The 22,789-nt window shown below is 43.6% G+C and overlaps 1 protein-coding gene across 1 annotated transcript in view; it reads left to right on the forward strand.

Moving 5' to 3' along the window:
• Positions 1-9,964: 9,964 nt before the first annotated feature.
• The window catches only part of frs3 (fibroblast growth factor receptor substrate 3), a 59,616-nt gene continuing 46,791 nt past the window's right edge, over positions 9,965-22,789 (forward strand). The window contains exons 1-2 of the mRNA XM_061258836.1: positions 9,965-10,172; positions 18,693-18,813. The gene's annotated coding sequence lies outside the window, so the exon portion shown is untranslated. The remainder of the gene's footprint in view (positions 10,173-18,692; positions 18,814-22,789) is intronic.

Here is a 22,789-nt window from a genome sequence, read left to right on the forward strand (position 1 = left end):
ACTTCACTGGCTGCCTGTTAAATTCCAAATAGATTACAAAATACTACTTCTGACTTTTAAAGCCTTACATGGGCTTGCCCCTCTGTATTTAAACAATTTACTTAATCCTTATACTTCCTCCCGAATACTCCGTTCGCAGGGTGCAGGCCTCCTTGTTATTCCTAGAATAACTAAAAGTTCCATAGGTGGCAGAGCCTTTTCCTATCGTGCTCCTTTCCTGTGGAACAAATTGCCTGCTCATGTTCGGGTGAGTGGGTGGCTGGCATAAGCTCTCTGGTGGACTTGGCGGTCAGTGCTGTCAGTGGATCATTGTTGGTAGTGCTGTGTTAAGTATAACCAGTCATGGTCTGGTGGTGACTGTCTCAAGCCTGCCCTCATGGCTGTGTTGGCCACTGCCTCTGTTTCCCTTAGCTATGCTGCCATAGCCTTATTCTGCGGGGGTTCTCCTTATCGCACGCAGGCACCTCTCCCTCTTTCTGTGATTGACCAATTACCATCTGAACCCCCTAACACTGTTACTTTCCCCTTCTCCCCGCTCTGGGCACCTGCCTGGAGCGCTAGTCCAACTTTTCCTGCACACCCACTCCTGGCCTGGAGCTCCAGCCCAAGAGCAGCCGCACACCTCCTTTCTGCCACTGCTGATTCAGCTGGAGCACCAAGCCTGTCCCCTTGCCTGACATTGGTGTTCCTGCCATCCCTCAACTTCATCTGTGCTTCAAGTTATTGGACATTTATGTACTTTTATTTAATCTGGTTTTCTGTTTAAAACCATTGTTTCTACAAAGCGGTGTCAACCAGCGGCAGATGGGTTCCCCTACTGAGTCAGGTTCTGCTCAAGGTTTCTTCCTGTTTCCAGGGAGTTTTTCCTTGCCACTGTTGCCCTAGGCATACTCTTGGGGCCCGGTTTCTCTGTAAAGCTGCTTTGCGACAAAGGCCCTTTGTAAAAAGCGCTATACAAATAAAATTGAATTGAATTGAATCGAATGGTGTTTAAGCGAAAGATATAGCTAAGTAGTGAGTGACAGCAGCAAATTTAAATTTCCTTGAAGTTAATTAATTACAAGTAGATTAAATTCATTTTACTTTTTCTGACCAAATAGTCTTCGATCACCTATTATCGGATAGGTTCCTTCAACAATAATGAAACGTGAACGTATTTTCTGTCATATAGGCTTTAGAAATAGGTGAAAATATTGGTAACACAATAAAAAATTACTTAAATGAAACCAGAATGGGAAACATTTAGCGACTGGAGGCCAAACTAGCAATTTTGGAACATAATCAACAGATTTTGTTCTCTTATTCTACTGCAGGTGATATGGATAAAGTACAAACTGAACTCCAGGTACTACTTAGAAACCACGTCAAATGTTTAATTCATAAGGTCAGACGAAACAATTATTTGCATGGTGCCCACCCCCTGGTCTCAGGCTCTGTATAAATGAACGCTTCATCAGTATAGCTTCACTCAGATCACCACAGGGCCAGTATAGCTTCACTCAGATCACCACAGGGCAACCTACTTTTTTTTCAGTATGCTTTATTGGCATGAAATACATACAGTAGAGAATGCCAAATTGTTACATGTAAAGAGCACACACAAATGCAGCAATTCCAAATAGATGGGGGATAGAAAGAAAACAGGAAATGGACTATTGAGAAGATTTATTTATTTAAGTTGAACAGGAAACGCATTGTACCTTTTATCTGGGTGAATAATCCTAATCAATCCTCAACAGATCACTGCAGAGTTTTTTTTTAATGTAGAACTATAAAATTCTGAAATTCCCTTTGATAAAAACAACAATTTGCAATCTGAATCTCCCTGTCCCAATCAATATCCATCATACCGATAAGTGTTAACACTCAACATAAAATATCTTATTGTATGCTGATGTCCTGTTATTTGTTAATGATGTTACTGCTTCATTAAAACATATTCTCTCTACTTTTAATGAATGTATGCCTGTATTGGGATATAAAATAAACTGGATAAGATCTACAATGATGCCTCTTTACTCAGGTGAAAATGCCCTGCGCTCACATATACAAAATAGTTAAGACTTTAAATATTTTGGTGCTCACATCCATCTCTCACTCCATTTGATTGCCTAAAACTATTTTCAAAACCTTTTTAAACAAATGGAGGCAGATCTCAAGAAATGGTCCCATCTTCCCAGCTAGGGTCTGGGATACTATTTGGACAACTATTTATAATACAATAAGTTAATTTAGTAAATGTGCATCATTTAGGTATAAGTGAATGCTACAAATACAAAATCAAGTCAGTGAAAGTGCAACAAAAAAGTTATTTATTTTGCAGTGAAATACTAAGAATCACAAACATATAACATCTTCCAAGTTTTAACTATCTGATGCCCCATAGCCCCACACACCACCCATTCCCCCACCCACAATTACTTTTGAAATATAGTGTAATACACTATTGTTACACATGTACATTGGGCTCCAGAATTATTGGCACCTATAAAAAATATGCACAAAAAATGCTGTAAGCTAAAAATTAATACAGTTATTGACATAAGTTTTATTTTATATGTGTAAAGCAGTTTTCACTTTTTTTCGTGATTGGAATGGAATCAAACTCAGTCTTACATAAAAAAAATTACAAGGCGTTGCGAGGTGTTGTTAGTGTTGTTAATGTATTGTTGGGTAGTTGACAGGTGGTTGCTAGGTGGTATCTAAGGTGTTGCTTGGTGGTGGCTAGGGTGTTACAAAGTTGTTGCTAGGTGGTTGCTGAGGTGTTGCAAGGCGGTTGCTAGGATGTTGCTATGCAGTTGCTAGGGAGTTAGGTGGTTGCTAAGTTATTAAAAGGTGTTTGTAAAGGTGTTGCAAGTTGGTTGCTAGGGTGTTGCTAGTCGGTTGCTAAGGTGTTCCAAGGCGGTTGCTGGGATAGGGTGGCCTGTAGTGTAGTGGTTAAGGTAAATGACTGGGACCCACAAGGTCGGTGGCTCTAATCCCGGTATCCGCACAGCCATTGGGCCCTTGAGCAAGGCCCTTAACCCTGCTTTGCTCCAGGGGAGGATTGTCTCTTGCTTAGTCTTCTCAACTGTACGTCGTTCTGGATAAAATCATCTGCCAAATGACAATAATGTAATGTTGCTAGCAATTTGCTAGGTGGTTTCTAAGGTGTTTTGAGGTAGTTGCTTGGGTGTTGCTAGGTTATTACTAGGGGGTTTCTGTGATTAAAGCTAATCGGTGGACTCTTACTATTACTACTGCTAATACTATGGTGTGTCTGGTCTTTGGTAGGTGGTTGCTAGGTGGTTTCTAAGGTATTGCTAGGAGGTTGCTAAGGTGTTGCTCAGTGGAGGCTAAGGGGTTGCATTGGTGTACTCGGTGGCTACCAATACTATGGTATGCTAGGTGGTTGCTAAGCAGTTGCTAGAGTGTTGTTAGGCAGTTGCTAAGGTGTTGCTAGGAAGTTGCAAGTGTGCTGCTTGGCGATTGCTAAGATGTGGTGAGGTGGTTGCTAGGGTGTTGCTTGGTTGTTGTTAGGCAGTTGCTAAGGTGTTGCTAGGTTCTTGCTAGGTGGTCGCTAAAGTGTTGTGAGGTGTTGGCTAGGATGTTGCTAGGTGGTTGCTAAGGTGATGCAAGGTGGTTGCTAGGGTGTCGCAAGTTGGTGGCTAAGGTGTTGCATTGCAATTACGAGGGTGTTGTAAGGCAGTTGCTAGGGTGTGGTTAGGTGGTTGCTAAGGGGTTTCTAGGCGGTTACTCAGATGTTGTTAGGCAGTTTCTAGGGCATTGTTAGGCAGTTTAGTAAGGCGTTGCTAGGTGGTTGCTGTGATTGTAAAAAATCAGTGGACTCGGTGGCTACTACTGCTAATACTATAGCGTGCCAGGTCTTTGGTTGGTAGTTGTGAGGGTGTTGCTAGGTGGTTGCTGAGGTGTTACTATTTGGTAGCTAAGTTGTTGCATTGCAGTTGCTAGGGTGTTGTTAGGCTTGGTGTTTGCTACAGTGTTGCTAGGTGCTTGCAATGGTGTTGCCATGTGGTTGCTAGTGTGTTGCTAGGTGGTTACAAGCCTTTTGCTAGGTGATTGCTAGGGTGTTAGTCGGTGGTTGTTTGGCATAATGCTAGGTTTTTGTTTGATGTATGCTAACATGTTGCAAGGGTATTGCAAGGTGGTTGCTAAGGTTTTGCTAGGGTATTGGTAGGTGGTTGCTAGATGGTTGCTAGGGTGTTGCTAGGTGGTTGCTATGGTGTTGCTAGTTGGTGGCTAAGGTATTGCATTGCAGTTGCTAGGTTGTTGTTTGGCAGTTGCTAGGGTGTTTCTAGATGGTTTCTAGTTGGTTACGAAGGTAATGCTAGGCGGTTGTTAGGGTGTTGCTAGGCTGTTGCTAGGTGTTTGCTAAGGTGTTGCTAGGTGGTTGCTAAGTTGTTGCATTGCAGTTGCTAGGGTGTTGTTAGGCTTGGTGTTTGCTACAGTGTTGCTAGGTGCTTGCAATGGTGTTGCCATGTGGTTGCTAGTGTGTTGCTAGGTGGTTACAAGCCTTTTGCTTGGTGATTGCTAGGGTGTTAGTCGGTGGTTGTTTGGCATAATGCTAGGTTTTTGTTTGATGTATGCTAACATGTTGCAAGGGTATTGCAAGGTGGTTGCTAAGGTTTTGCTAGGGTATTGGTAGGTGGTTGCTAGATGGTTGCTAGGGTGTTGCTAGGTGGTTGCTATGGTGTTGCTAGTTGGTGGCTAAGGTATTGCATTGCAGTTGCTAGGTTGTTGTTTGGCAGTTGCTAGGGTGTTTCTAGATGGTTTCTAGTTGGTTACGAAGGTAATGCTAGGCGGTTGTTAGGGTGTTGCTAGGCTGTTGCTAGGTGTTTGCTAAGGTGTTGCTAGGTGGTTGCTAAGTTGTTGCTCAGTGGTTGCTAGGGTGATGATAGGCAGTTGCTATTGTGTTGTTAGGCAGTTGCTAAGGTAATGCTCAAGGGCTCAATGGTGATGCAGAGCTTATTGTGGCTACAGCGGGGATTGAACCACCGACCTTGCAGGTCCCAGCCATGTACCTTAACCACTACGCTACAGGCCACACTACAGTTATTATATTTCAAGTTAAAGTTTAGTTATAGTAGGCTGGAACAGTCTAAAATGCTGTTTTCTAAGTACTGTTAATTCATGTTTTAAGCTTTCTATTAGAAACAGTGTAGGCTGTTGTATACAGTATGACCCCTTACTTAAGTATAAAAAGTATCTTTCCTGGATTCACCAATGTGTTTGATTAGGCAGGTGTATCATTTCTGTCTTTAGTAAATGTAGAAGAGAGCTGTTGATAGTCTTGATTGTAGACTTTGCAATTGCCTTTGGAGATTGTTGTTGGGGTGTGACAACATGGGGTGTGACAAATGAAGACAGCAGTGTCAATGCAAATTGAGCTGGCTGTAACAAGGCCGGGAAATAAAAATCAATCAATCAAATCAATGCAAAAACCCTGTGCATGGTAAATGGTTGGAATTTATATAGCGCCTTTATCCAAAGCGCTGTACAATTGATGCTTCTCATTCACCCATTCATACACACACTCACACACCAACGGCGATTGGCTGCCATGCAAGGTGCCGACCAGCTCGTCAGGAGCATTTGGGGGTTAGATGTCTTGCTCAGGGACACTTCGACACAGCCCGGGCGGGGGATCGAACCGGCAACCCTCCGACTGCCAGACAACTGCTCATACTGCCTGAGCCATGTCACATGCCACGTCAACAGTTTGGTTCATTATTAACAAGAAAGAAACAACGGGTGAATATTACAACTACTATTACTACTACTACTACTACTACTACTACTACTACTACTACTACTACTACTACTAATAATAATAATAATAATAATAATAATAATCATCAATTTACATAGTGCCATTCCAGATCCCTAACCTTGACCCTGCTGAAAGACAGGCTTAGTGGGTGAGAAAAGTACCTTGGCTTAGCTTAGTTCCACCTGGCTCACACTATGACTGGCAAATGGAAGTTCAGTAACCATGGAGGTTCAAACTACTTTCCAGCCATTGGGTCTCATTCATGAACCGTTAGTAAATCTATGTGCAGATTTGCACATAAATGTCCACGCTACTAAAAACCTACTCCGGATTCATGAACGCCGCGGGAAACTCAGATCTGATCGTAAACACATGTGTATGATCATGAATGCCAATCCATCGTAAAGTGAAAGCGCGCTCCCAGTAATCAGCAATTAGCATAAATCCCCGCCCATGAATAGACAATGATTACCATATAAGGAGGTGTAGAAGCATCCAGTCGACCTGTCAGTCATCATGGCGGAAAGAAGGAAAGAGAGAGAAAGAAAAAAAAACTTTTCCGAAGTGGAGATCGAAATCATCTTGGGTGAAGTTGAGTCAAGAAAAAGTATTTTATTTTCTTCTGTCAGTAGTGGTGTTGTGACAGGGACAGGCAAAGCAAAGGCCTGGAAGGAGGTGACAGATGCTGTCAATGTTGCCTCTGTAGACAATAGAACCATATCCGAGGTTAAACGTAAATGGTTTGACATGAAACTGGAGGCAAAGAAACGCATAAGAGCACAAAAAAAACATGCATCAGCCACAGGAGGAGGAGGCTCACGGGCACAAATATCACCTGCTGACGAGCGCATCGCTGGCATTATTGGGGAGACCTCTCTGTCAGGAATTATACCTGACGGAGACACCGACATGCCTCCACTGGAGACAACATCAAACCCAGATGGTAAGGTGATAATTGTTGTATCATAATACATTCTGAAAACCATCACTGATAGCTTAGTGGTTAGTATAGTTTAACCTAGGTCGTACAGTCCCACCAAACAAACAGAACATTTGTGGGGGTTTCTCTTTGGATTGAATGAAGTGGAAACGGGAAACCAGTAATGTTATATTGTGCGATATGGGGCGTAATGGATATCAGTGTCGGAATGTAGAGCTATTTAACATTCATTTCAAGAAAGGATATGGATAACATATAGCCCACTGCAGTTTCGTATGCATCGTCTTCAAATTATTTGAATCTTAATAGCCTAAAGCTCTGTTTTATACTGTACAGCTCCAAACAACTCTTCAAGGGTTCTGAATTTCTGTATGTTTACACTAGTACTCGGAACTGTACTGTCCTCTCAGGTCCACTTTTGCACGTGTTCTTGTGTTTGATTTGCACTTTGTTGTACGTCGCTCTGGATAAGAGCATCTGCTAAATGCCACGTAATGTAACGTAATGTAAAAATAAGTCAGTCTGCCGCCAACGTAAATTAAACATTTTTCAAATAAGATTTATTCAATGTTTCTTTCAAATGAAAAAAGAGCCACATATAAAACGGAAAAAAAACAAACGTGTTTTTGTTGTCTCATATTTCTAGCTGGCGAGTGCTCCTCCCATGATGTGGCTCCACCACCTGCTGCCACCGCTGCTGCTCCTGCTGCACCCAGGTACCGAGGCTGAAGAGGTGATCCGGCTGTCCTTACGGATGAGGTCCTGAGGAATCAAGAAAGTCTACTTACAGCAGTCAACCAAATCAACACGTCCCTCCAAGAAATTAACACCAGCTTGAAGGAAATCTGCAAGGCACTTTTGCGTCCTCAACAATAAAGTGTTATGTTGTCAGTATTGTGTGATGTCTGTGTTTTTACTACAAGATAATCAAGCTACTCTCTTTTACTCTGATAATTAAATATAGCCTATTTGTATACATTTTAAAGAGCATGACATGAAAATGAACTGAGGTAGCCTACTGAAACAGGATGTTGTATATAAAACAAAATACAAATGAAACTAACTTTTTGCAAGGCTTGTCGGCCTAAAATGTGCACAGCTTATTCAGTCTTAGTAACACTTACCTTAAAATTGCTCTACAAGTCGCTGGCGTGTCTATATAGCAGGTGGATTTCGAGGGCAGTCGTTCCTCTGCATTGGGGACTTCAGGCAGGGGAAGGCCCTGTTTAATGGCCACATTGTGCAGGACACAGCAGGCTAATATTATTTTGCACACCTTCCCAGGTGCATAAAGAAGGGTATCACCTTTATTGTCCAGGCAGATTCATCTTGCCTTCAAGACCCCGTTTGTGCGCTCCACAACGGCCTGAGTAGCAGCGTGCGCCTCATTGTATGCCAGCTCCTGTGGTGTCTGCGGGTTGGTCAGTGGGGTCATAAGCCACGGCGTCAGTGGGTAACCCCTATCCCCTATGGATATAGAAGGGTAAGTCCATATATAAAACACACATGCAATTGTATAGGCAGGCTATATTCTTACCAATGAGCCAGCCGTTCCTCACAGCTCCATCCTCCAAACGCGTGCCAACTGCGCTATTACACAGGATAAATGCATCATGCATCCCACCAGGCCACCGTGCCACAATGTTTAACCGCGTACACTTTGCATTACAGATCAGTTGCACATTAACGGAATGAAAGTTTTTCCGGTTTATATAAGCAAATGCATCACAAAGAATGTGTAATCTATTGAGTCGATTTACATAGATAATTCACAATCATTAACCTAATCTGGATCTTAAACCTGCTAATTGCCAACTAATTTAACTAAATGTGTTATATTTTTAATCGTTTGTCATGTTCATATCACGTGTTTCAAAGGCATCTGTGTATTGTTTACATAAGTGCAATATGAATTAAAATGTAAATTTCCAATAGTGACAAGCATTATTTATGTATGCATTCTTGAATTTACACAAGCACTACGCTTGGTCAGCAGCAGTAGTAGCTACTAAAATATTGATGAATGCCAAAAACCCGTAAATTTCCCTCTACTCACATTTTACACACAAATTCGTTCTGCTCACGTTTCATGAATGAGACCCATTGACTTTTGTAGGCTATTCATCAGAGTCATTATTTTGAGCAACCAAAAGTCTAGTGTTGACTCACGAGGAATAAAACAATGGCCATATTGTTTGTTCTTGAATCGTGTCAAGTAAAATTACGCATTGATTCTTATTCTTGTATGTATTTATACAATTCTAAAAATATAACTGTAACCTCTTTAGTTTGGTAGAAACCAAAACTATTATAGCCTTTGGGGAAATTAATAGTAGCGGTGGACTGGACACCGTATTGATTTCTGCAACTTCCGGCTTCGCCTGCCTGCGTTCCTTCTACACTCTATGGCCTGACCCTCCCACTCTCTCCAGTTCCTTCTACACTCTATGGCCTGACCCTCCCACTCTCTCCAGTTTTATTGACGCTCTATGAAATAAACCCTAGCTCAGTGGTTCCCAAACTCAGTCCTGGGTGCCCTCTGTGCATGCTGGTTTTTGTTCCAACCATAATTGCAATCTCAGAATTAAATTTTTTTTAACCAGCATACATTGGGAAAAAGGCAGGAATACAACCAGGACAGGTCGCCAGTCCATCACAGGACACACACCATTCACTCACACCCACGGGCAATTTAGACTTTCCAATCAACCAAACATGCCTGGCTTTAGACTCTCCAATCAGCCAAACATGCCTGTCTTTAGACTCTCCAATCAGCCAAACATGCCTGTCTTTGGACTGTGGGAGGAAACCCTCGCAAACACGGGAAGAACATGCAAACTCCACACAGAGAGGCCCCGGCCAACCGGGATTCAAACCCAGGACCTCCTTGCTGTGAGGCGGCAGTGCTACCCACTGCACCATCCGCGCCACCATAACAAGCAGTCAATTTGGCTTAATTAGGTGCTTCATGTTTCGAGGGATTCTGTAATCCTCATTCTGTCAGAAATAGCTATACATGCCATGAAGAATAAAATTCCCAAGTTCATATAAGCCAAATTAACTGCTTGTTAAAATTCTGAGATTGGTTTGGGAACCACTGCCCTAGCGACTCATTTGAGTAGATGAGTGCAGTGTTTCTGTGCTACCGTTTCCCCGGTAACGCATCCGCGCGGTCCTCCAGCGCATGTACCTTCTTGTCGCTCCCTAAACCGTCGTTGTCAGTCATTGAACCCCGACCCCGCTGAACGGGAGACGTCAAGCTAAGGCCTATGCTGCAGTGGAAGGGGGCGGTGACAGAAAAGCCTATATTTTAATATTTACCCCTTTCATTTTTCTGTTTTTGACAAGTGCTAAAACAAACCTGAATTCGAGTCGGTGTTTGGCCCCCGCAGCAGGCGCAGCCGGTGGTTCGCTTGGTTCCGTTGGCCGGTCTCGGTTCGCTCTGCAATGTTAGCTTAACATGTGAGTAGCGATTGAAGGTTCTGTTCCAGCAGGTACAAAATGTGTAGACTACTGCAGCTAGCTTATGATCTGGGGCATATGCCGCTTCCCCTTCATACAAACTGACGTTGTGTCCGGATTTAATGTTGTAGGATTTGGTGTAACGTTATTGATATGTCGGATATTATGCTCCTGCGCATCTGATAACAATGCCTTTACACGCCTGGTCACTGTCCTCGCTTGTTGGCTAGCTCGCGAAATCGTGGAGCAAGTTGATGTATTTTCAATTCACTAGCTAGCTAAAATCACTCCCGTTATTTACTTCAGTGTTTTCAAAAGTGATTGACATGCTGACTGTTACATAAAATCCCGTTGGTTGCTCTGAATACTTGTTTTAATATGACTGGTCGAGTGTTAAACGCTAGTAAATAGGCAAAGGCAGAATGAATGCCATGGTAATCAACAAAGTAGATCGATAGCTGGGTAATAAAATAGTCTTCCAGATTGCCAGCGTGCTATCGTGTCAGTTACATAGATAACGGTTATATCTCTGCAAGCCAGTTATCTTTGTATTGTGGAAGGTAATTACTAGGTTACCATTTCAACGAAAGGAATTTGTGTTACAAATTGACTGCTTGTGAGACACTGGCTACATTAGCTACTTTTCTATGAATAACCGCTGTATTAAGACATTGTTTTGAAATCTTCATCTGCATTCTGGTTTCCAGAAAATGTTAGATATTTTTAATAATAATAAATAAAAAGACATTTCGTGGTACCAGTCTCACCGTTTGTCTTTATAGTCTGTAAATACAGCTGATATCGGCTATGGTTGCCTTTGGTGGGAATCTATTATGCCATTTAACTTATGCATTTCTAACTCTGTGGATTGGTTGTACGTGTTCTATTAAATACTGCAGATATGGTATTTGTCTCTTTGCATGAGCCCTCATTTTTGTTCCAAAATGCCATTTTTATGATGTCCCTTTATTTCACTATACTGAGACAGGGCCAGGCGCCCATATGGTTGTTCCGTGTAGAATCTGTATAGAGGCTGTTCATTTTTAAACTACTCCAGTGAAAATGCAAAAACGTGCATGCTTAAAACATGCATAATCTTCAAAAGTTCATTGAAGAAGAACAGAATACAAGTGTGTGTTTTTGTGAAACTGGAAACGTTGCTGTTTCTGTTGTGATTCTGTCATGATGTTGTCCAAATGTTATTGAATGCTGGTGAGACATTGCTGATGGACCTGCTGTGGAAGTGTGTGTGTGTGTGTGTGTGTGTGTGTGTGGTGGGCGGTGACCCCACTCTCAGGGGGTTGAGGTGACCCCCTCTCTCAGGGGGTTGAGGTGACCCCCTCTCTCTGGGGGTTGAGGTGACCCCCTCTCTCTGGGGGTTGAGGTGACCCCCACTCTCAGGGGGTTGAGGTGACCCCCACTCTCTGGGGGTTGAGGTGACCCCCTCTCTCAGAGGGTTGAGGTGACCCCCTCTCTCTGGGGGTTGAGGTGACCCCTCTCTCAGGGGGTTGAGGTGACCCCCTCTCTCTGGGGGTTGAGGTGACCCCCTCTCTCTGGGGGTTGAGGTGACCCCCACTCTCAGGGGGTTGAGGTGACCCCCACTCTCTGGGGGTTGAGGTGACCCCCTCTCTCTGGGGGTTGAGGTGACCCCCACTCTCAGGGGGTTGAGGTGACCCCCTCTCTCTGGGGGTTGAGGTGACCCCCTCTCTCTGGGGGTTGAGGTGACCCCCACTCTCTGGGGGTTGAGGTGACCCCCACTCTCTGGGGGTTGAGGTGACCCCCTCTCTCAGGGGGTTGAGGTTGCCCATTTTCATGTCTGTGGAGGTGAAGCTCATGGATCATCTGCGGGTTTCCTTGCAACCCTTTCAAGAGTAGCATTTAAAAAATATTATATACAGTGCGGTCCAAAAGTCTGAGACCACTAGTGTAGTGTAATAGTGTAGTGTAATCATGTAATACAAAAGTTTCAATGACAAATTATATTATCAGCATAACAATTTGAGTTTAATCTTTGAGATTTTAGCTGAATTTCAGAAGTTCTCAATATTTGGTATGTCCCCCTTTTCCTTTAATGGCAATGTGCACTCAAGCTGCCTTGCACTCCAAATGTGATATTGTTATCCCAGCATTATTTGACAATGTTCCAAATAGTTTTTTGTGATGTTACTGAATGCTTGGTTTTTGTCTGTCTTCAAGTGCCCTGATAAATGTTCATTGGGGTTGAGCTCAGGTGATTGTGGATTGTGCAGCACTCCTTGCTCTTCTTTGCTCTTTAAGTAGTTCTTGGAAAGCAGTAATAACTTTATTTTATAACTTTATCCAGATTGACTTTTGGACCCCACTGTATATGTTGGTCAATATTCTAGAACTCAGTTGCTTCCAATTATGGGTAATGATTACAATGTTCAGGTAAGAACATTCTACTCACATACAGTGGAGGCCATAAGTATTAAGATCACTGCATTTATATAGTGCTTTTGTACACACTCAAAGCACTTGACGGTAATGACAGGGAATATTGCAATCACCACCAATGTGCTGCACCCGCCTGGGTGATGCATGTAGCCATTTTGGGCCAGAACGCTCACCCCTACTGTTTGCGATGAGTGTCATGAGATCTTGACCAGAGTCAGAACCTGACATTTCATCTGAAAGTTGACATCCCCAGGGGATATCACTGCTCTGGGCTATTGGGGATAATTTGACCAGAGGGAAGATCTCTCCCTCCTGGCCCACCAACATCACTTCCAGCAGCAACTTAGTGTTCACAGGAGGTCTCCCATCCAAGTACTAGCCAAGCCCACACCTTCTTAGCTTCAACCATTTGGCAGGAGCAGGGTGCATGATGGTATAGCTGCTATTTGTTGTACGTGTTGTACTTGGAAATGGTTTCAGTGTGCTCCAGCTTGCCGCAAGAAGTAACATAAGCAGACATACTCTCAAACACAACAATTCATTGTCACTTATTTTTGCTGCATTACAAAGTCTAGCTTTGTGTATCTACAGTATTAGGGATGTGACAAATCGTCAGTTTTTGTTCATTTTTTCCATTACATTTGTAAACCGTTAACCATGCAACCGATGCTGCTTATGACCGTTAGGGGCCGTATATTATTTATGGAAAAAAAAGTGATCAAAATTAAATTGCGTTTTCAAACGCAAGTCAGATAATAGCCTCATAGCCAAAGTAAGACTTGCATTGAGATCATGCTCACTGATTGCTCACAGCAGTCTGTAGTTAAAGCTGTGTAGGGTTTGTCCAGCTCACAGCAGTCTGTAGTTAAAGCTGTGTAGGGTTTGTCCAGCTCACAGCAGTCTGTAGTTAAAGCTGTGTAGGGTTTGTCCAGCGCACGGCAGTCTGTAGTTAAAGCTGTGTAGGGTTTGTCCAGCTCACAGCAGTCTGTAGTTAAAGCTGTGTAGGGTTTGTCCAGCGCACAGCAGTCTGTAGTTAAAGCTGTGTAGGGTTTGTCCAGCGCACAGCAGTCTGTAGTTAAAGCTGTGTAGGGTTTGTCCAGCGCACAGCAGTCTGTAGTTAAAGCTGTGTAGGGTTTGTCCAGCGCACAGCAGTCTGTAGTTAAAGCTGTGTAGGGTTTGTCCAGCGCACAGCAGTCTGTAGTTAAAGCTGTGTAGGGTTTGTCCAGCGCACAGCAGTCTGTAGTTAAAGCTGTGTAGGGTTTGTCCAGCGCACAGCAGTCTGTAGTTAAAGCTGTGTAGGGTTTGTCCAGCTCACAGCAGTCTGTAGTTAAAGCTGTGTAGGGTTTGTCCAGCTCACAGCAGTCTGTAGTTAAAGCTGTGTAGGGTTTGTCCCGCTCACAGCAGTCTGTAGTTAAAGCTGTGTAGGGTTTGTCCAGCGCACAGCAGTCTGTAGTTAAAGCTGTGTAGGGTTTGTCCAGCTCACAGCAGTCTGTAGTTAAAGCTGTGTAGGGTTTGTCCAGCACACAGCAGTCTGTAGTTAAAGCTGTGTAGGGTTTGTCCAGCGCACAGCAGTCTGTAGTTAAAGCTGTGTAGGGTATGTCCAGGGCAGGCATGCATCTGATTTTTAAAACTGCATCGGTTAAAATAATAATGATAATTCTTCATTTTTTCATCCCTCTTCTCTTTGACTTCTGCCTGAGAGACTTGATTGGCATCCAACGGAAAACTTTGTTAATCTAGAAATGGGATTTTGTACAGATACCATAGATGACTGATTTTCATTTTATGCCAATACAGGTTTCCATACAATTTGGCTCATATTTTTATGTAACCACAAACTTTGCCAATGCGTTTGATTTTATATGGCACAGGGCAAACGTGTTGGTGACACGATTAATGTGGTCTATTCAAGGTGGTCGCTTTCAATATCTGATGGATAATGATAGGCTACTAATCTAAGTTCTTTGTGATTTTAGAAATAGTTAATCGACACAGTCTCACGTGCCTCATTAGACACAGTACATACACAGCCACATGTTCCTGTGTCCAGACGCATACCTGAACATTCACACATTGTCAAACAGGTCCAGCAGTAAGGAACATTTCTGTGGGTAGACCTGTTGCTATGATGTGCGATTTTTAATGGACAGCTTTTGAATTTAAAGAATGTAAATATTGTATATGTAAATGTGAATTTTTCTAATTTTGCCTGGGTCAAATACATTATAATGAGCACAGTATGTTTGCGTTGATTGGAACTTCCATTCGAAACAGCAAATTTGGATATATTTGGAACCAATATTTTGGAACCTTTTTTTTTGTGCAAAAATAACTATTTAAATCCAGTGGATCCCGTCACAAGATGACTCATTATGTCCGTAATCCAGAAGCATGCATGCTTTTTCTAATTCATGAATGTACATTTTACTAAATTTGAATTCGACCTCAAATTCTAAATTTCAACCCACCAACTTAACATGGAGAAACACAATGCTAACTTGACTGTGGCTAATTCTAAATGAAAAAGTTATCAATCAATCCATCAATTTTTATTTTTATAGCACTTTTAACAAAGGGCCTTTGTCACAAAGCAGCTTTACAGAGAAACCAGTCACCAAGAATATACCAAGGGCAACAGTGGCAAGGAAAAACTCCCTGGCTAACAGGAAGAAACCTTGAGCAGAACCTGACTCAGTAGGGGAACCCATCTGCCGCTGGTTGACACCGGTTTGTTGAAAGAATGGTTTTAAATGCAAACAGATTAATAAAATGACATGAATGTCCAATTATACAGTTGAAGCAGAGATGAGGTTGAGGGATGGCAGGAACACCAATGGGTGGCGCTGTCAGGCAAGGGGACAGGCTTGGTGCTCCAGCTGAATCAGCAGTGGCAGGAGGGAGTTGTGCAGCTGGTCTTGGGCTGGAGCTCCGGGCCAGGAGGGGGTTCGCAGGAAAAGTTGGGCTAGCGCTCCAGGCAGGTGCCCAGAGCGGGGAGAAGAGGAAAGTAACATTGTTAGGGGGTTCAGATGGTAATTGGTCAATCACAGCAGGAGAGAGAGGTGCCTGTGTGCGATAAGGAGAACCCTGGCAGAATAAGGCTATGGCAGCATAGCTAAGGGAAACAGAGGCAGAATAAGGCTATGGCAGCATAGCTAAGGGAAACAGAGGCAGAATAAGGCTATGGCAGCATAGCTAAGGGGAACAGAGGCAGAATAAGGCTATGGCAGCATAGCTAAGGGAAACAGAGGCAGTGGCCAACACAGCCATGAGGGCAGGCTTGATATGGTCACCACTAGACCATGACTGGCTCAGCTTATAAATGTTAATATGAGACCATTATGTGCAGCAAAGTTATCGTGTGCAGGTCATGGCTAAATGACAAGGATGGGCTAATGAACAGCACCCAGTCATTAGGACAGTGCACCCTGGAAGAATGTTTGAGACAGTAACATCAAATCAGTGTCCAAGTCAGTCTCCTGTAACATTGTTGAGATAATTATTTTTGATACTGTGACACAGTGCCATACAGTAAACAGAAAACACAACAATGCAGGGGAATCAGTTTGAAATCACCAGCACGCCAGTTGGTTGTTGGAAAACTTCCCTCGATCTATGGAAAATGCCGCTCGATCTATGGAAAAAGTCCTTCAATCTCAGATGTACTTTGTTAGCTGTAGCATGCTAACTGTTGAAATTAAGTGTAAAATGGTGTAAAAAAAAGAAAAGTAGCATTTTGTATCTTGTAAGTTACATATCTGTCCACTGTAGTGGACCCCATGCATTAACAGTATTAAAACAATCGTTCCTTGGAAACTACTTAGGACAGCATAAAATATATGTTTTTAAAACATTAGTTTGCAAAAAAGGTAATACAAAACATGATTAGGTCCTAAAACATTTCAGATATCAAAACTTTTAAATTTTTATTTTATTATATCACTCACACACATGTACACACAGAAACCCCATCAAGCTCATATAAGCCTATGTAATGTAATTATGAACATTTACAGTTGAACCAAATCAAATGACAAACACAGTAATTATATATAATAATTTCTAAATATTCTAAATATCTGTCCACTGTAGTGGACATCATGCATGAAATAGTTAAGCTGTTTTTTTCAACAGGGTGTTCAAATGTCTCAACTAAAAAAAGCATAATGTCACGTTAACAAAAAGTACAACATTAACGTAGCCTACTTTATAAAAGAATACGTCTATACAACAATAATCTCAGGATTTCCCATGTTTCCTGAATGTAACGTGACTTCAAGTTGTTGCTTACCTCCATTTCCGGGTCAGGCTTGAGGGAATGAATTGTAAACAAACATAGCGGTACCCACGAAGATAACAGTGGCTACCTAACTAGCTATGAAAGCAGCAGCTATACTATTGAATATGCATACAATAACCTTAATGTGGCTAACATTAGCTAGCTATGAAAGCAGCAGCTATACTATTGAACATGCATACAATAACCTTAATGTGGCTAACATTAGCTAGCTATGAAAGCAGCAGCTATACTATTGAACATGCATACAATAACCTTAATGTGGCTAACATTAGCTAGCTATGAAAGCAGCAGCTATACTATTGAACATGCATACAATAACCTTAATGTGGCTAACATTAGCTAGCTATGAACGCAGCAGCTATACTATTGAACATGCATACAATAACCTTAATGTGGTTAACATTAGCTAGCTATGAAAGCAGCAGCTATACTATTGAACATGCATACAAAAACCTTAATGTGGCTAACATTAGCTAGCTATGAAAGCAGCAGCTATACTATTGAACATGCATACAATAACCTTAATGTGGCTAACATTAGCTAGCTATGAAAGCAGCAGCTATACTATTGAACATGCATACAATAACCTTAATGTGGCTAACATTAGCTAGCTATGAAAGCAGCAGCTATACTATTGAACATGCATACAATAACCTTAATGTGGCTAACATTAGCTAGCTATGAAAGCAGCAGCTATACTATTGAACATGCATACAATAACCTTAATGTGGCTAACATTAGCTAGCTATGAAAGCAGCAGCTATACTATTGAACATGCATACAATAACCTTCATGTGGCTAACATTAGCTAGCTAGCTTGCCAACGCGGCCACTGTTGTAGTTGGCCTGTAGCGTAGTGGTAAAGGTACGTGACTGGGACACGCAAGGTCGGTGGTTCGAATCCCAGTGTAGCCCCAATAAGACCCGTACAGCCGTTAGGCCCTTGAGCAAGGCCCTTAACCCTGCATTGCTCCAGGGGAGGATTGTCTCCTGCTTAGTCTAATCAACTGTATGTCGCTCTGGATAAGAGTATCTGCCAAATGCCATTAATGTAATGTAATGTAATGTAGTCACAGGCTGGTTAAATTCAATGACTTTCATTATTTTCAACAGTTTGGATGCTACAGCTAACAAAGACAGGGGCTTATTCCATAGAACAAGGGATGTTTTCCATAGACGGGATTATTCCATAGAACAAGGGATGTTTTCCATAGACGGGATTATTCCATAGAACGAGGGATGTTTTCCATAGACAGGGGATTATTCCATAGAATGAGGGATGTTTTCCTTCAACCGAGAGCCGTTTTACGTATGTCGTCTTAGGTCCATGAACTGATGGTCATTTTCCTGAGATGTCATCTGAGGGCCATAATAATGACATACACAAAGATTAGTTGCACAGATGTGTTGAAGAGTAAAACTATTCAACAGAAAACAAGAGAATCTATTCTGATCAGCAAGACGCTGATTCATAATTGGGCCAATTGTACACCAGTTTTACTTTATCATTTGCATAAATGTTCTTCACATGTGCAGTTTGTAGAACAGGGCTTAAGCCACAAGGCTGAAAGTTCTCAGGCACGGTGCCGGATTTCCGCCATTTGGCTGTTTTTTCCACAAAATAATATTCTCGCCAAGAAAAATAAAACTGAGAGAGAAAACGCAAGAGAGTCAAGAGAATACATAACTTTGCTACTTTCCCCCTAAATTTATAGTATGTATATACTTTGTGGATATCTAAGACTTTTGAATATAAAAAATGAAATGGAAATAAAATTATTTTAAATCTCATCACTTATGTCTGCCAGGAAAGCTAAAGAGCTGCATCACCATGGAAACACACTCTGAACCCATGCGTTTCTGCTCGCCATGACGCCCAGCAGAGGATTCTGGGATTGATGTGGGACTCCCCCTGATGGCCTGGATTGGGTGAGGGCTGTGCCTGAGTGTATGAATACCTGGGTCTTGGCATGCTTGTGTGCTTTTGCGTGTGCACTCAGTGAGCACTTTATTAGGTATTTATTTGACTTATTTGTTTGACCTATTCAGTCTTCTGCTGCTGTAGCCTATCCAGTTACAGGTTTGATGCATTGTGTGTTCAGCGATGCTCTTCTGCATACCACTGTTGTAATGTGTGTTTATTTGCGTTACTGTCACCTTCCACTGTCACCTTTGACATGTCTGGCCCTTCCCCTCTGACATCTCATTAACAAGGCATTTCTGCCTACAGAACTGCAGCTCACTGGACGCTTTTTGTTTTTCGCACCATTCTCTGTGTGTTTTGCGTGAAAATCCCAAGAGATCAGCAGTTACAGAAATACTCAAACCAGCCTGTCTGGCACCAACAGTCATGCCATGGTTGAAATCACTGAGATCATATTATTTCCCCATTCTGATGGCTGATGTGAACATTAACTGATGCTCCTGACCTGTATCAGCATGATTTTATGCATTGCACTGCTGCCACATGATTGGCTGATTAGATAATGTGTTGTGTTTGTGTGTGTGTACATACATGCTTGTGTATTTATGGGCTTGAATGTGTGTCTGCATGCGTGTTGTGTGTGTATGACTGTGTGCATGTCTGTCAGACTGTAGTGTGTGTAGTGTAGTGTGTGCATGTGTTTAGTGTATATGTCTGCATGTAGGTGTGTGGTTTGTAGTGTTTCTTTTTGTGTTGTATATCTGTATCACTCTGTAAGTCGCTTTGGATAAAAGCATCAGCCAAATTACATGTAATGTAACGTATGGTGTGTATTGTTTGTGTAGCATGTGTATTATGTCTGTATAATGTATTGTGTGTGGTGAATGTTTAGTGTGTATGTGTGTGTAGTGCAGCTTATTAAATCTTCTACTGCTGTAGCCTATCCACTTAGAGGTTTGAGGCGTTGTGTATTCAGAGATGCTCTTCTGCATACCACTGTTGTATATGTAGGGTGTGCGTGCGTGCGTGCGTGCGTGCGTGCGTGCGTGTGTGTGCGTGTATTTAGGGTGTGTTGTGTGAAGTGTGTGTATGTATAGGGTGTGTAGTGTGTGTGTATATGTGTTGTGTGTAGTGTGTGTGTATGTATATGTACGTTGTGTTGCGTGTAGTGTGTGTGCAGTGTGTGTATATGTAGGGTGTGTAGTGTGTGTGTGCAGTGTGTGTGTAGTGTGTGTTGTGTGTAGTGTGTTTGTGTATATGTTGTGTGTGTAGGGTGTGTTTTGTGTGTAGTGTGTGTGTGTGTAGGGTGTGTGTGGTGTAGAGGCAACCAAAATAAAATGTGTGACCATACAATACATGGAGCATTAAAACAGTTATGCACATTCAGTTACAGGAGCTACAGTTAACTAGATAGCTATATTATATGCCCAGGGTTACAACCTTACTTGAGTCCTTCAGTATTGTTTTTCTCGTCGGATATGTTCGGGTTTCCTGGGTGAAATCTGGAGGAGTTGTGGTATGAAGAAGGATATGAGGGCTTGCCCCTCTTCCAGTTCCAGAACACGCAGCGCTGTCTTCAGCGCAGGCCGCGCGCCTCCTGGCTAGGCTGCTGCTCGGGTGCGTGGCTCTTCTCAGACTCCTGGGAACACCGGCACTCGTGTATGCTCAGGACCGGTGCTCTGTGGCGGGGTGCTGGGACAGGCCTGTGAGAGCGTGAGGTGCTCAGTCTGTGAGAGCGTGTGGCGCTCAGTCTGTGAGAGCGTGTGGTGCTCAGTCTGTGAAGAGCGTGTGGTGCTCAGTCTGTGAGAGCGTGTGGTGCTCAGTCTGTGAGAGCGTGTGGTGCTCAGTCTGTGAGAGCGTGTGGTGCTCAGTCTGTGAGAGCGTGTGGTGCTCAGTCTGTGAGAGCGTGTGGTGCTCAGTCTGTGAGAGCGTGAGGTGCTCAGTCTGTGAGAGCGTGTGGTGCTCAGTCTGTGAGAGCGTGTGGTGCTCAGTCTGTGAGAGCGTGTGGGGCTCAGTCTGTGAGAGCGTGTGGTGCTCAGTCTGTGAGAGCGTGTGGTGCTCAGTCTGTGAGAGCGTGTGGTGCTCAGTCTGTGAGAGCGTGTGGTGCTCAGTCTGTGAGAGCGTGTGGTGCTCAGTCTGTGAGAGCGTGTGGTGCTCAGTCTGTGAGAGCGTGTGGTGCTCAGTCTGTGAGAGCGTGTGGTGCTCAGTCTGTGAGAGCGTGTGGTGCTCAGTCTGTGAGAGCGTGTGGTGCTCAGTCTGTGAGAGCGTGTGGGGCTCAGTCTGTGAGAGCGTGTGGCGCTCAGTCTGTGCGAGCGTGTGGTGCTCAGTCTGTGAGAGCGTGTGGTGCTCAGTCTGTGAGAGCGTGTGGTGCTCAGTCTGTGAGAGCGTGTGGTGCTCAGTCTGTGAGAGCGTGTGGGGCTCAGTCTGTGAGAGCGTGTGGTGCTCAGTCTGTGAGAGCGTGTGGTGCTCAGTCTGTGAGAGCGTGTGGTGCTCAGTCTTGCAGCCTTCCCAGTGCTGCATGCGAGACGCCGGTCCGGCGAAGGTTTCTTCCGGAGAGAGCGTTTGAGGATGCGTTCACAGAGGAGTTGTTGAGGAAGAGTGGTTTGAGTGAGAGACAAAATGGCGTGTGGTGTGTGTAGGGTGTGCAGTGTGTGTGCAGTGTGTGTGTATATGTAGGGTGTGTGTAGTGTGTGTATAGGGTGTGTAGGCTGTGTGTAGTGTGTGTAGTGTGTGTAGTGTGTGTAGTGTGCGTAGTGTATATGTAGGGGGTGTGTAGTGTGTGTGTAGTGTGTGTAGTGTGTGTAGTGTGTGTAGGGTGTGTAGGGTGTGTAGGGTGTGTGTAGGCTGTGTGTGTAGTGTGTATAGCGTGTGTAGGGTGTGTAGGCTGTGTGTAGTGTGAGTAGGCTGTGCGTAGGCTGTGCTCTGAAGGCTGGCTGCTCTCCTGTAGGTCTCAGCCGGTGTGTGTGTAGGCTGTGTGTAGGGTGTGCTGTGTATGTGTAGGGTGTGTGTAGTTTGTGCAGTGTGTGTGTAGGGTGTGTGTAGTTTGTGTGTCGTGTATATGTAGGCTGTGTGTAGTCTATGTGTAGTCTGTGTGTATGGTGTGTGTGTAGTCTGTGTGTAGTGTATATGTAGGGTGTGTGTAGGCTGTGCGCTGACGGCTGGCTGCTGTCCTACAGGTCTCGGCCGGTGTGTGTGTGTAGGCCATGTGTAGGTGTGCAGTGTGTGTGTAGGGTGTGTGTAGTTTGTGTGTAGTGTATACGTAGGCTGTGTGTAGTCTGTGTGTAGTCTGTGTGTAGGGTGTGTGTAGTGTATATGTAGGCTGTGTATAGGGTGTGTAGTCTGTGTGTAGTCTGTGTGTAGGGTGTGTGTAGTGTATATGTAGGGTGTGTGTAGTCTGTGTGTAGTCTGTAGGGTGTGTGTAGTCTGTGTGTAGGGTGTGTGTAGTGTATATGTAGGGGGTGTGTAGTGTGTGTAGTCTGTAGGGTGTGTGTAGTCTGTGTGTAGGGTGTGTGTAGTGTATATGTAGGGGGTGTGTAGTGTGTGTAGTCTGTGGGTAGGGTGTGTGTTGTGTGTATGTAGGGTGTGTGTAGTGTATATGTAGGCTGTGTGTAGGGTGTGTGTAGTCTGTGTGTAGTCTGTGTGTAGGGTGTGTGTAGGGTAGATGTAGGATGTGTGTAGTCTGTGTCTAGGGTGTGTGTAGTGTATATGTAGGGGGTGTGTAGTCTGTGCATAGGGTGTGTGTAGTCTGTGTGTAGGGTGTGTGTAGTGTGTATGTAGGGGGTGCTCTGATGGCTGGCTGCTCTCCTGCAGGTCTCGGCCAGTGTGTGTGTGTGTAGGCTGTGTGTAGGGTGTGCAGTGTGTGTGTGTAGTGTATATGTAGGGTGTGTGTAGGGTGTGTATAGTCTGTGTGTAGTCTGTGTGTTGGGTGTGTGTAGTGTATATGTAGGCTGTGTGTAGGGTGTGTAGTGTATATGTAGGGTG

This window comes from Conger conger, chromosome 10 (genome assembly GCF_963514075.1).
Source record: "Conger conger chromosome 10, fConCon1.1, whole genome shotgun sequence".
NCBI lineage: Eukaryota > Metazoa > Chordata > Actinopteri > Anguilliformes > Congridae > Conger > Conger conger.